General features: G+C 56.8%; 1 pseudogene; it reads left to right on the top strand.

Moving 5' to 3' along the window:
- Positions 1–5,141: 5,141 nt before the first annotated feature.
- On the top strand, positions 5,142–12,041 carry LOC115896069 (annotated as a pseudogene).
- The last annotated feature ends 1,098 nt before the right edge of the window (positions 12,042–13,139 follow it).

The following is a 13,139-nucleotide window of genomic DNA, read 5'->3' as shown; positions in this document are numbered from 1 at the left end:
AAGGGAAACCAGCTCAAGACAAGGGTGCTCCCCCGCGGGTCCATCTTCATGTTGTGTGATTCGTGCAGTTGCGTTGAGACAGGCCCCACACTTGCTTTAATGATCTGGCGTCGCCATCTTAAAGTCCTTCATCAAATCTAAACAAGGGATCTTGTGTCTGCATTTTGCCTCAGGCCCTGCAGATCGAGCAGTTGGATACCGCGGCTGCCCTGGCTTTTCCTGGAGTCTCAGGTGCTCCCTCTTGTGGCTGTTCTCAGCCTAGACAACCAGAAAGCCACAGAAAAGCACCGGCCAAGGCCGAGGCTGCGAGGGTGCTGGCAGGCCAGGCCCATCTCGGGGCTCGCTGTCCTGGCCCATGATTCCTTGTCAGCCATTTTCCGCAGGGGGAGGGGCAAACGCCAACCTGTCCTGAACTCATCTGGGACAACCCTGGCTTGGAGGAGGGTCATGTGGCTATTTGCAGACTTTACTTACTTCTCTTACTGTGAACACCCATGTGCTTTGCTGCCTAAAACAACATGTTTGACAATGTGATGCAGCCCAGACCTGCCATGGGTGCCATGTCACATACAGACTACACGTCCGACAACGGGGCCAGAATGCAGAAGGTTCTGGAACATGACTGTCCCAGAGAGCTAAGAACCTGTAGGCATGTCAGCTCATTTAGTCTGCACGACCCCCTGTGCCCACCATGAGGAAGGTCCATTCTTTCATCCTCATCTAACAGATGAAGAAACTAAGGCACAGAGAGGTTAAGGAGCTTGTTCTCGGTCACACAGCTAGGACAGAGGGTTGGATTTGAATCCAGCCAGTGTGGCTGGGGTTACCATCCCGGCCTTTTTGAACACGTCCAGGGAGGGCAGGCCCTACCCAGCCACACTCTGCCCAGTAACTCCTGCGGTGTGACCTGCCCTGCCTCGTGGGGCCTCTGTTATGTCTGGGTCACCGAGGCAGGGGTTTGGAGGTCTGTGTGAGCCCAGCACTGGGGTCTCTCTGGGTTGAACCCAACCTCAGAGCTGTGCCTTGGGCAGGCCCGGCCTTCTGTGGAAGCTGAGGGTGAAGGTCTCCAGCCCTTAAAGAACTCTCCCCGACAAAAAAACAGTCTCCTTCCCAGCTTGGGGCACTATTTGCTTGGCTCTGGCACTCTGTCTCTTCTTTCACCGCCTGTCCCCCAGGTACCCGCAGGGGCACAGATCAACTCAGGCAGCTCAGGCCGCAAAGAACAAAAGTGTCCCTCCAGGAGCCGGAGCTTAAAGAACTTCGCCCAGGTGGGGAGAAGACGTAGCAAGACCTGAACCTTCTTCCTCAGTTTTCTGTGGCAGCAAAGCTGGGTTCTGTGCTGGCCGTGGCCTCAGCAGAAACGCCCTCCATGTCACCCACTTACATCTGCAACTCCCGGGCCCCTGTGGCCACTTTCCCACTTGCTTTGCTCCAAGGCACTTGGCACCTTCCAACAATCTAGAGCAGTGAAGGACCTGCACTGCTGGGGTCTCCCCCTCCCTCTCCGGACGCTGAGCCTGACGATGCCGGGGTCTGTGTTCCGAGCGCACACCCCGGGCAAAGTCCCATACAGGGAGAGCTCAGGCAGGGTCAGTGGAAGGACCCACACCTGAATCCCGAAGTTCCCCTCTGACTGGCACAGCCTGGGCCCCCAGTTTCTGACACGCCCCCTCTGATACGGGGGCGTCTCAGCCCCATTCAGTCCTCCTGCAGCTAAGCCCCTCCCACCTTCGAGGTGACTCCCTTCTTCAAATTCGATGTCCCCGTCCCGCTCCTGCCGATCTGACCCCCTCCAACGTGGGTACCTAAGGGTCCAGAATCAAGGGTTGCCTTGGCTGTGCCCTCGCACCCCCTGGGGCAGGCCTGGGGCAGTGGGTCCCAAGCCTGTCAGGATTGGGCCCACACTACAGCACGATAAACGCTGGAGCCACCCAGGGCAGCAGGTGCCGTGCCCCAACCCCACGAGGCCCTTGCTTTTCTCAGCAGGAAGTGACAGAAAACATTATCTTTTTTTTTTTTTTTTTTTTTGAGATGGAGTCTGGCTCTGTCGCCCAGGCTGGAGTGCAGTGGCCGGATCTCAGCTCACTGCAAGCTCCACCTCCCAGGTTTATGCCATTCTCCTGCCTCAGCCTCCCGAGTAGCTGGGACTGCAGGCGGCCCGCTACCTCGACCGGCTAATTTTCTTGTATTTTTTAGTAGAGACGGGGTTTCCACCGGGGTTAGCCAGGATGGTCTCGATCTCCTGAGCTCGTGATCCGCCCGTCTCGGCCTCCCAAAGTGCTGGGATTACAGGCTTGAGCCACCGCACCCGGCCTGAAAACATTATTTTTCTAGTCAACCCATTGGGAGATGGAATACAATAGACACCAACATTTGCATGAAAATGTTACGATGAAAGCACTGAGGCCTCACAGGACACCGGCACTGGGGAGGTGCTTTTGAGCAACCCGGGAGTCCCCGCCTTCTCCCTCTGCCAGAAGAACACGGCCCAGGTGTTCTCAGCTCCTTTGTCACCTTCCTGCCATCTTAGAAAGTGACTGAGGTCTTTTGAATCCGTGGGCCGGTCTGAACTTCAAGAGCACAGATTTTTACGCTTGAAAATGACTGACCTTAGGCTCAGTGAACCCACAGCTGACCGAGGGTTCCAGAGGGGGAGGAGGAGGGGCTGGCTTGGGGTCCACAGACAGAGGCAGGGGCTGAGCAAGTTTCCCAACAGCGACTATCTCCCAAAGGTCAGCCCCTGCCCGATTGGGCCACCACAAGCGGGGGCTGAGCCAGTGGGCAGGGGTGGAGTGGGATGGAGCGGGAACTGGCTCGCCTCCCGTCCTACCTGCGGTGAGCCTCCTAGGCCAGGCTGCTCGGGGCTGTCCTGCTGCTGGACCGTCAGGGGCAACGGCGCTCACGTCCCACACCGTTGCGGGTGGCCTGGCTGGCAGGGGTCCCTGTGGGGATAGCGTGGCTTGCGGTTGGTGAGGGGATTGGGGCGGGAGGGGGGTGGCGGTGTGTTGTAGATTCTGCGGGCTCTGCTCTGAGCCCCCGCCCAGCCCAGAAACCCCACTAGCCTGGGGCCTGAGAACAGCCACGCCACTCCCTCCTAAGAGCCCACTGCGCCACAGCTTGGAGGAAGAGCCTGCAGGGAACTGGCTGCGGGACGCTGTCTTCTTGAGTGCAGGTTTGGCCAATGTGGGGGCCTCAGGGCTCGTGTAGGGGGTGCATGCCAAGAGCCAGGGAAAGGAAGCCTGGGTCCCAGATGGACCCCACGCCGTCCAGCAGGCCTCCTATGGATCTGCTGGGAGCAAGGCTGGACTCTGTTTCTTAAAGGGGGGTATGGGCTCTCTGTGGGCCACGACTGGTTTCTGGATCCCCCAGGAACACTAGGAAAACTCACATCCTGGTTCCTCAAGGTGCTAAGGGCCAGAGATTGCCACCCCCTGAACTATCCAGCAAGAGAGAAAGGGGACATGGGGGGCTGGTCCTTAACAGGATGCTGCTGAGGGCCAGGCAGGCGGCCGTCACCCGAGTGGGTGCAAAATGGCGCCAGGCTCCTTGGGAGGGCAGACGGCGAGGCCTGTCATCTGGGGCCAGGGGAGGCAGCGTCCGCATGTGGCCAACAGCAGTGGGGACATGGGCTGTGAGGCCAGGCTGGGGCAGGTGTGGCCTACCCCTACCCCCAGGGTGCCCTAGAGATGCCCAGGCCCAAGGGCATGCCTGGGTGCAGATTCAGAGCCAAGGGCCTGGAAAGGCTCCGAGGCCCCCAGTTCACAGTGAGCTCCTCATGAGAGGCTGCTGGAAGGGGAAAGTGGGGGCATTTCAAGAGTCCAGTCCTTCCCGGCTCCTGCCATTCCTGGGGTCTGGCTTCTGCCCCAACGGGCTCCCTGGCTTCTGGCACCCCACCCTGTCCCAGCTCCTGCTTTCCTGCCTCTCTCTTCCTCATTACCCACCACCCCCAACATCTGTTCCCCCATCTGCTCTGGGGAACTCTGGATGGGTAGAGAAGGCAGAGACTCTGGTCTCTAGGCCCTGAGGCCCAGGACAGAGGGTGGGGGCTGAGGTGAGCAGAAAGTCCCAGAACTCTAACTTCCGGTCCCCACAACCCTGAGTTCTGAAGGGAACCCAGGTGTCTGCTTCCCCTGATCCCATGGGGATCCCACTGTCCCGCTCCCAAGCCCCAGAGCCACCCAGGTTCCAGCTCCCAGCATCCCTTTCCTCAGCTCAGCTCTCTGGGCTTTGCACCCGGGTGGGAAAGGGTTAAGGGTGGGGCACTGGGGGTGGGTGGGTGGCAGAGAGGCCGGGTTGTTTGGTGATAATCCCCTTCCGTGCCCAGGGTGTGGAAAACAAGGTTAGGGCCCCATGTGGGAAAGGCCATGGCTCTGATCCCCGCAAGCCTGGGCCTGGGGTCTCTCACTTCTGATCCCCGCAAGCCTGGGCCTGGGTCTCTCACTTCTGATCCCCCGCCAGGCAACCCTAGCCTGTCCCCTTCCCTCCCCTCCCCAGGGCCTGCTGGGCTGGGTGTCTCTGAGACCACCTGCCTGCCTATCCCAGCCCCCAGGCTGTCCGAGCCTCAGTCTCCCGGCTCCCTGTGGCCTCTGGGTGCCTGGCCTCTGTCTCGGCCTCTCGGCCTCCTGTCTGTTCCTCTGTCTTTGCAGCAACTTCTGTGCTGAGCCCCTTCCCCGGGCTGGCTATCCTCTCTCTGCCTCTGTCCTGTCCTCTATTTCTTTGTGACTGAGTCTTCATCTATCCCTAAGCCCCCTCTCCTGCCCAAGCTCTGCTTTCTCTGTGTCCCTCTCTAGGTTTCCACGTCTGCTGGCCTTGGCCAGCCCCTCTGGCTCCAGCCGCTCACCGCTCCCCAGGGCCCCCTGCCCCTCGACACTGACGGATAACTCTGGGGTGTTAAGCTACGGATTAGTTCAGGCAAAATTCTCGATTTTGTCTGCGTTCTTTCCCCTTTGGGTTATGTAAACAGTAATTCTCCCCAGATGGAACTATTTTCCTCGCTTCCATGCAGCCGGGGACTGGGCCTGGATGGGTTGGGGGTGGAATGCTCTGGTTCCACAGGACGCCTCCAGGAGGGGTAGAGGCTGCGGCTGAGGTCCCCAGCCCAGCCACCTCTCTTCCCTCCAGGTGCTGGCTCTGCTGTGACCATGCCCGTGACCTTTGCCCTCCTGCTCCTCCTGAGCCAGGCCACTGCGGACCCATGCTACGATCCACAGGGCCGCCCCCAATTCTGCCTCCCACCAGTGACACAGCTGACTGCCGTGGCGGCCTCCTGCCCTCAGGCCTGTGCCCTGTCCCCAGGAAACCACCTTGGCCCCGGGGAAACCTGCAATGCAGCCTGACCTTGGCCCTGGGTGGCTCCTTCCTCCTGACATCTGTCAGCCTGCGCTTCTGCACCCCAGGCCCCCCAGCCCTCATCCTGTCTGCTGCCTGGGCCTCAGGGGGTCCTTGGAGGCTGCTGTGGCACAGACCAGCCTGGCCTGGGGCCTTGGGGGGCCCTGAAAGGGTGACCTTCCACTCCACACCAGATCCTAAGGCCACTGTGGTGGCCAGCCAACCTCCGCGTGGAGTTCGGGGGCCAGGCCGGGCTGGCGGCAGCTGGGCTGAGAGGCCGCTGCCAGTGCCATGGCCATGCTGCCCGCTGTGCTGCCCGTGCCCGGCCCCCCCGCTGCCACTGCCGCCACCATACCACTGGCCTGGGGTGCGAGAGCTGCCGGCCGTTCCCATCGAGACTGGCCCTGGCGGCCTGCTACGCCCCGGCACCCCCACCCTTGCCTACGTGAGTCCTGCACCCCATTACTCTCCCTGCCTTTGGCCTGCCTGCCACTGGGTCCTTTGTCCCTACGGAAGCAGGATGTTCCCTTCCCTCCCTGGAAACTGGGTGCTCCTTGCCTCTCACCCCACTCTCAGACTCGGTAGTCTCTGTACCTCCTCCCTGCAGCCAGTCCTGTATCTCAGCCACACATGGGCCTGTCTGCTCATGAGGGGCTCAGCCTCTTCTCAACACTCATCAGCCTGTTGATAATGGTGATGATGATGATGGTGGTGATGGTGGTAATGGCGATGATGATGCTGATGACAATGGTGGTGATAATGGTGATGGTGGCGGTGATGGTGGTAGTGATGATAGTGGTGGTGGTGATGATGGTGATGGTGATGGTGATGATGATGGTGTGGTGGTAATGGTGGTGGTGATGATGGTGGTGGTGGTGATGATGATGGTGGTGCTGATGATGGTGATGGTGGTGGTGATTGATGGTGATGATGGTGATGGTGATGGTGATGATGATGGTGATGGTGATGGTGATGTGATGGTGATGGTGATGGTGATGATGATGGTGGTGGTGGTAATGGTGGTGGTGATGGTGGTGGTGGTTGGTGATGATGATGATGATGGTGGTGTGGTGGTGATGATGATGGTGATGGTGGTGATGATGATGGTGATGGTGGTGGTGATGTGATGGTGATGATGATGATGGTGGTGATGATGGTGATGGTGATGATGGTGATGGTGATGATGGTGATGATGTGATGGTGATGATGGTGATGGTGATGATGGTGATGGTGATGGTGGTGGTGATGGTGGTAGTGATGGGATGATGATGATGGTGGTGATGGTGATGATGGCGATAGTGGTGATTATGGTGGTGGTGATGATGATGATATAATAACCATTTTCGGCACCCATCCCAGGGCCTGGCTGGATGCAGGTACCTGGGTAATATTTATTGAACAGTGTAGGGGAACAGGGCAGCTGGATGGTACCTGACTCCTCAAACCAACCACAAGGGAAAGTATTCGGTCATTAAACACATATTTATCAATCACCTACTGTGTGCCAGGCAGGGACTGTCATCAGGCCCATTTTACAGATGAGGAGACTCAGGGCTAGAGTTCAGAAGTCCCCTGCACAAGGACCACACAGTGGCTGCGTGTGGCAGGGCCAGGATCTGAGCTCAGGAAGCCAAGTTCTGGGGTCTCAGCCCATCCCTGCCAAGCTCCTGCCGGGTACTGTCACACCAGGTGCTCTAGGGTGGCAGACAGGAGGTAACAGACAGGAGCACGGCCTTGGTGGCCTGGCAGCCGACTATTTGAGCTTGAATCCCGGCTCCTCTGCTTACCCGCTGTGAGAGCTTGGGCAAGTGACCTAACCTTTCAGTGCCTCAGTTTCCTCCACCATAGAGTGGGGATAGTAACAGCACATCCTTTACAGGCTGTAGTGAAAATTAAATGCATAATATACGTAAAGCCTTTAAATAAAGCCCAATGTGCTACCTGGCAGAAAGAAACGGCTTCCTGAGCGCCGGCCAAAGTCACCACTCCCCAGCTGAGAAGGTAAGGCTCAAAGAGAGGTCACCTGCCCTAAGTCTCATTGCCAGCAAGGGATTGAACCCAGGGAGCTCTGAGTTCCTAGATGCTGCAACAATCCACTGCTTTATCCAGCTAGACAGGTGCCCCCCCAGGAATGTCCCGTGAGACGTTCTCTTTCCCGAAGGTGCTTCAGACCGGGCCTTCCCTACCTCTCTCCAGCAGCCCCTCCTCAGAGACAGCCGGTGTCAGTTCCTTCTGGCACTGACCCCCTCCCTCCTCCAGCCTGAGGACACTTGGTAGAGGGTCTGAGGTCCTGGGAGGTAACTCTACCAAACAGACACAGACACACAACACGTGTACAAGTGTACCCTGGCCTTCCCTCTCCATCTCCCATGCTCTTTGCTTCCCGGCCCTCTATTTCTTTGTTTTTTCTTTTGAGACGGAGTCTTGCTGTCACCCAGGCTGGAGTGCAGTGGTGCCATCTCAGCTCACTGTAACCTCCGCCCTCTGGGGTTCAAGCCATTCTCCTGTCTCAGCCTCCTGAGTAGCTGGGATTACAGGTGCACACCATCACGCCTAGCTAATTTTGTATTTCTAGTAGAGATGAGGTTTCGCCATGTTGGCCAGGCTGTTCTCGAACTCCTGACCTCAGGTGATCCACCAGCCTCGGCCTCCCAAAATGCTGGGATTACAGGCGTGAGCCCACTGTGCCTGGCCTCCACCCCTTTATTTCTTCATACATGAAGATCACATGGGCTAACTTACAGACCATCCCATTCTTTGGCCAAATCTTTTACCTAAACAGGTGAGTGAGGGGTGAGACTCACCTGGCCTGAGGATGAGGCGGCCTTCATCCTGGGCCTGGACAGGGCCTGGGTGCTGGGGAGGCTGTCCTCCTGAGGGTCACCACATCCTCCCAGACTGAGCAGGGCAGTGCCCTCCAAACCCGGGTAAGAGACTGACAATGCTGTGGTGGAGAAAGGTCAGGGTGGCCAGGTAAGACTAATGCCTGCGGCAGAGCTGTGGGCTTCACAGACATCCTAGTCTGCATCTCCCCTCCCTCATCTGAGTTTTCTACAGGGGAAGTGAGGTGAAGTGATTACCCTTGGGTCAGAAAGAATCCAAAGCCTGACTCAAACCCACTGAGCATCTGAATACCTTTGCTACCTCGAATGCCCACAAAACCCTGGGAGGGAGGGATCTGGATTCTCTCTAGACAGGGAGAAAAGAGAGGCTGGGAGAGGGCGAGTTGTTTTCCCAAGAACACGCAGCTGTCTGAGCTCCCTGATCATCCCGTGACTCTTCCGGGCTCCCAGGGACCTGCCAGTCCAGTGCTTTCAAACTTCTGGAGTCAATACACCCTGTCCAAGTCTCTTCAAAGAGTGTCCATGAACCTGGGCAGCATAATGAGTCCCCGTCTTTACACACACAAAAAAATTTTTTAAGTAGCCTGGTGTGGTGGTGCACGCCTGTGGACCCAGCTACTGAGGAGGCTGAGGTGGGAAGATCCCTTGAGCCCAGGAGTTGGAGGCTGCAGTAAGCTATGATCACGCCACTGCACTCCAGCCTTGGTGAGAGTGAGACCCTGTCTCAAAAAAAAAGTGGTCTATGAACCCCCTGCATCAGCATCTCACTCTGCAGTGCTTGCTGGAAATCAGATCCCTAGGCCCATCAGAAAGCCTAGGGATGAGTCCTGCAATCTGGCTTTTGTTGTTGTTGTTTTGGGTTTTTGCTTTTGTTGTTTGTTGTTTTGAGACCTTTTGCAACAGGTCTCACTCTGTTGCCCAGGCTGGAGGGTAGGGTGCAATCATAACTCACTGCAGCCTCCAACTCCCGGGCTCAAGTGATCCTCCCACTTCAGTCTCTAGAGTAGCTGGGACGTACTGGTATGGGCCACTATGCCCTGCTAATGTGTTTTTAATAAAAACGACAACAAAGCATTTCCCTGGTAATTCTGACGAGTAGTAAGGTTTGAGAGCCACCTTAAAAAACCTGACAAACGCTCCCAGGATAATGCATATTTATTATTATTTAGCATAATCCTAATGTGAGGATTACTGGAGTGAGCTAAGAGCTCAGACTCTCAAGCTAGAAGACCTGTGTTTAAGTCCTGCCTCCAACTACCCGCTAGCTGTACCTCTCTGTGCCTCAGCTTTCTCCCTCTGTAAAATGGGGGGTGATAATAGTGCCAGCCTCACAGAGCCCTTGTGGAGATGAAATGCATCAAACACTTAGCACAGGGTGCCCTGCACATGGGAACGCTAGACAGCCAAGTAATTGCTCTCCGCCAGGCCTGGGCTAAGCACTTTCTATCCACTTCATTTTCATTTAAGCCTCATGAAGTACACATTATAAATGCCATTTCACAGCCAATCGAATTACAGAAGGGAGAAATCACTTGCTCAGGGAATACAGTCAGAGAGACAGACAAAGCTAACAGGGTCTGATTCCACAGGCCATATCCCACTCTTTTGTTTTTTGTTTCTTTGTTTTTTTTGAGATGGAGTCTTGCTCTGTCGCCAGGCTGGAGGGCAGTGGCGCGATCTTGGCTCACTGCAACCTCCACCTCCCGGGTGCAGGAGATTCTCCTGCCTCAGCCTCCCGAGTAGCTGGGACTACAGACACAAGCCACCACAGCCAGCTAATTTTTATATTTTTAGTAGAGATGGGTTTCTGCCATGTTGGCCATGTGGGTCTCGAACTCCTGACCTCAGGTGATCCACCCACCTTGGCCTCCCAAAGTGCTGGGATTACAGGCTTGAGCCACTGCACCCGGCCTACCCATTTAAAAGATGAGGGGCCAGGCACAGTGGCTCATGCCTGTAATCCCAGAACTCTGGGAGGCCGAAGCAGGTGGATCATGAGGTCAGGAGATCAAGATCATCCTGGCTAACATGGTGAAACCCCGTCTCTACTAAAAACACACACACACACACACACAAAAATTAGCCAGGTGTGGTGGCATGCACCTGTAGTTCCAGCTACTTGGGAGGCTGAGGCAGGAGAATCACTTGAACCTGGGAGGTGGACGTTGCAGTGAGCTGAGGTCGCGCCACTGCACTCCAGCCTGGGTGACAGAGCGAGACTCCATCTCAAAAAAATAAACAAAATAAATAAATAAATAAAAACATGAGAATGGAGATGTCCTGGGAACCAGGCTTAGCTAGAGAGACCCAGGCATTCTCTTCTACCTTGGACACTCACTGCTTCCTTTCATGAGGGCAGGGCCATGGGAAGAAAGGTGGGGACTGGGGAGCAGCATACCTGGCCCTGACGCGCCGCCACCCCATCTTGCTCCTAGCCTGCTCCTGTAACCAGCACGCCCGACGCTGCCGGTTCAACTCTGAGCTGTTCAGGCTGTCGGGCGGCCGGAGTGGGGGTGTTGTGAGCGGTGCCGCCACCACACAGCCGGGCGGCACTGCCACTACTGCCAACCAGGGTTCTGGAGGGACCCTAGCCAGCCTATGTCAGCCGCAGGGCCTGCAGGGGTGAGTGTGGCCTGTAGACAGACGTGGGGGGGAACAGAGGCAGGGCTAGACTCCTGGGGCTGAGGGAGGAGGGGCTAGGGGCTGAGACTGAGGGAGGTGGGGCTGGGCCTGGACTCCTGGGTCTCAGGAAGGAGGGACTGGGGGCCTGGACTCTAGGCCTAAGGGAGGAGGGGCTGGGGACCTGGACTCCTGAGTCCGAGGGCGGAGGGGCTGGGGACCTGGACTCCTGGGGTTGAGGAAAGAGGGATTGGGCCTGGACTCCCCAGGCTGAGGGAGGAGACACTGTGGAATTAGGAGGGGCATCTGGGGCCCCGATACCCCATGCCCCCAGCTCCTCTGCTCATATAGCCTGCCAGTGCCACCCTATCGGGGCAACAGGAGGAACCTGCAACCAGACCAGTGGGCAGTGCACCTGCAAGTTAGGGGTCACAGGCCTGACCTGCAACCGTTGTGGCCCTGGCTACCAGCAGAGCCGCTCCCCCAGGATGCCCTGCCAGCGTGAGTCTTGAGGGCCAGGCCACAAGCCTGAGTAGAGCGGGAAGGAGACATCCCAGGTCTCCAGTGAGCAGGTGCAGTGAGGGCTGGGGCCTTGGGAATTGAGAGCCCAAGGCTGGAGGCTGGACTCCGGGCCCTCGGATAAGCAGGGACTGAAATTTTGGACTCTAGAGGAAAAGGAGGCTTGGGGCCTGGACGCCTGCGTCCCAGGAGAGGAAGGCAAGGGATGCTTACACTCTTGAGTCCTAAAGGAATAAACACTTTAGAGAGTTTCAGTGCCTGGATTCCAGGGGCAGGGGCGGGGGGATCCTGGGGGAAATGACTAAGAGGTTAATTTCTCCTTTGGTCTCACAGGAATTCCAGAAGCAACAACCACCCTTGCCACTACTCCTGGTGCTTACAGCTCTGGTATGGAGGTCCCTGAGTGGCAAGTGGGACTGGGGATGGGCTGACTGGGTCCCCAGATGGGGATACATGGGTCCCCCATTGAGCCCAGTCCCAAAGGTCTGGGTGCCCCAGCTGGCCATCAAGATGGAATGGAGGGATGGGCAGGGCAGACGGCTGTGATCTAGGCCCCAGGAGCCCACTGCAAACAGCCTGACCCTCCCCAGATCCTCAGTGTCAAAACTACTGCAATATGTCGGACACCAGGGTAATATGAGCCTTCGGAGGTACTGCCAGCAGGACTATGGTGAGTACTGGGGAAGCAAGACAGCTGAAGGCTACACAGCTGGTTCTGATGACTGCTTCTAAGCCACCCCCTTTCTGGCCTTCCACTTTCTCATCTTAAATGGCAAGGAGCGTTGGATTCCAAAGGGCCCCTTCCTGATCTAGAAATTGATGGGGCAGAAGACAAATGGGGAGAGGGAGTGAGCATTCACTACCTTCCTGTGTCTCTCTTCTTTTCTTTTTTTTTTTTTTTTGAGACAGAGTCGCGCTCTGTCGCCCAGACTCCAGTGCAGTGGCCGGATCTCAGCTCACTGCAAGCTCCGCCTCCCGGGTTTACGCCATTCTCCTGCCTCAGCCTCCCAAGTAGCTGGGACTACAGGCGCCCGCCACGTTGCCCGGCTAGTTTTTTGTTTTTTTAGTAGAGACAGGGTTTCACCGTGTTAGCCAGGATGGTCTCAATCTCCTGACCTCGTGATGCGCCCGTCTCGGCCTCCCAAAGTGCTGGGATTACAGGCTTGAGCCACTGCGCCCGGCCCTGTGTCTCCTCTTTCACCATGTTCTTGGGCTTGCAGAGTTTCATCATCCCCTTCAGCCTGACATCTCTGAGGGATGGAAGAGATAGGGGAACCAGTTGAGTAGAATGAGCTCTTGCCCTGTCTACCCTATCTCAGAGACCCTTTCTGCTTCCCTTCATGGTCCCAGATATTTGAGCCTTAGTCCCAATCCCCATAAAGACTTATCCCACAGTTCCCTAATCCCCAGTCCGCACCTGCTCCATGACCCTGGGGTCTATGACCTCAGGCTATTCAGCTCTCTTAAGACACTCGGGAGTTCGGCCCAGCCAACAAATCTAGACCAACGCCAGCTATTTATCTCAATGTATAGGACCGCAGACTTCTTCTCCCTCAGGATCCTCATCTGGTCACTAGTGTTCTAGGCCTTCAAAGGTGGAAAGCTTTTCCCCACCTTCCACAGGGATCTCCTGCCTTGCAGACCCAGCTGGCTAGTCAAGAGTCCCACCCAGCCTCTCAGAAAGCACATTTCTCTGGCCGGGCACGGTGGCTCACGCCAATAATCCCAGCACTTTATGGGGGCCGAGGTGGCTGGATCACTTGAGGTCAGAAGTTCGAGACCAGCCTGGCCAACATGGTGAAACTCTGTCTCCACTAAAAATACAAAATT

The sequence above is a fragment of the Rhinopithecus roxellana genome, unplaced genomic scaffold (assembly GCF_007565055.1).
Source record: "Rhinopithecus roxellana isolate Shanxi Qingling unplaced genomic scaffold, ASM756505v1 contig4751, whole genome shotgun sequence".
In the NCBI taxonomy this organism is placed as follows: Eukaryota; Metazoa; Chordata; class Mammalia; order Primates; family Cercopithecidae; genus Rhinopithecus; species Rhinopithecus roxellana.
Note: the sequence above shows the minus strand (reverse complement) of the source record. Positions and strands in the feature narration are given on the sequence as shown.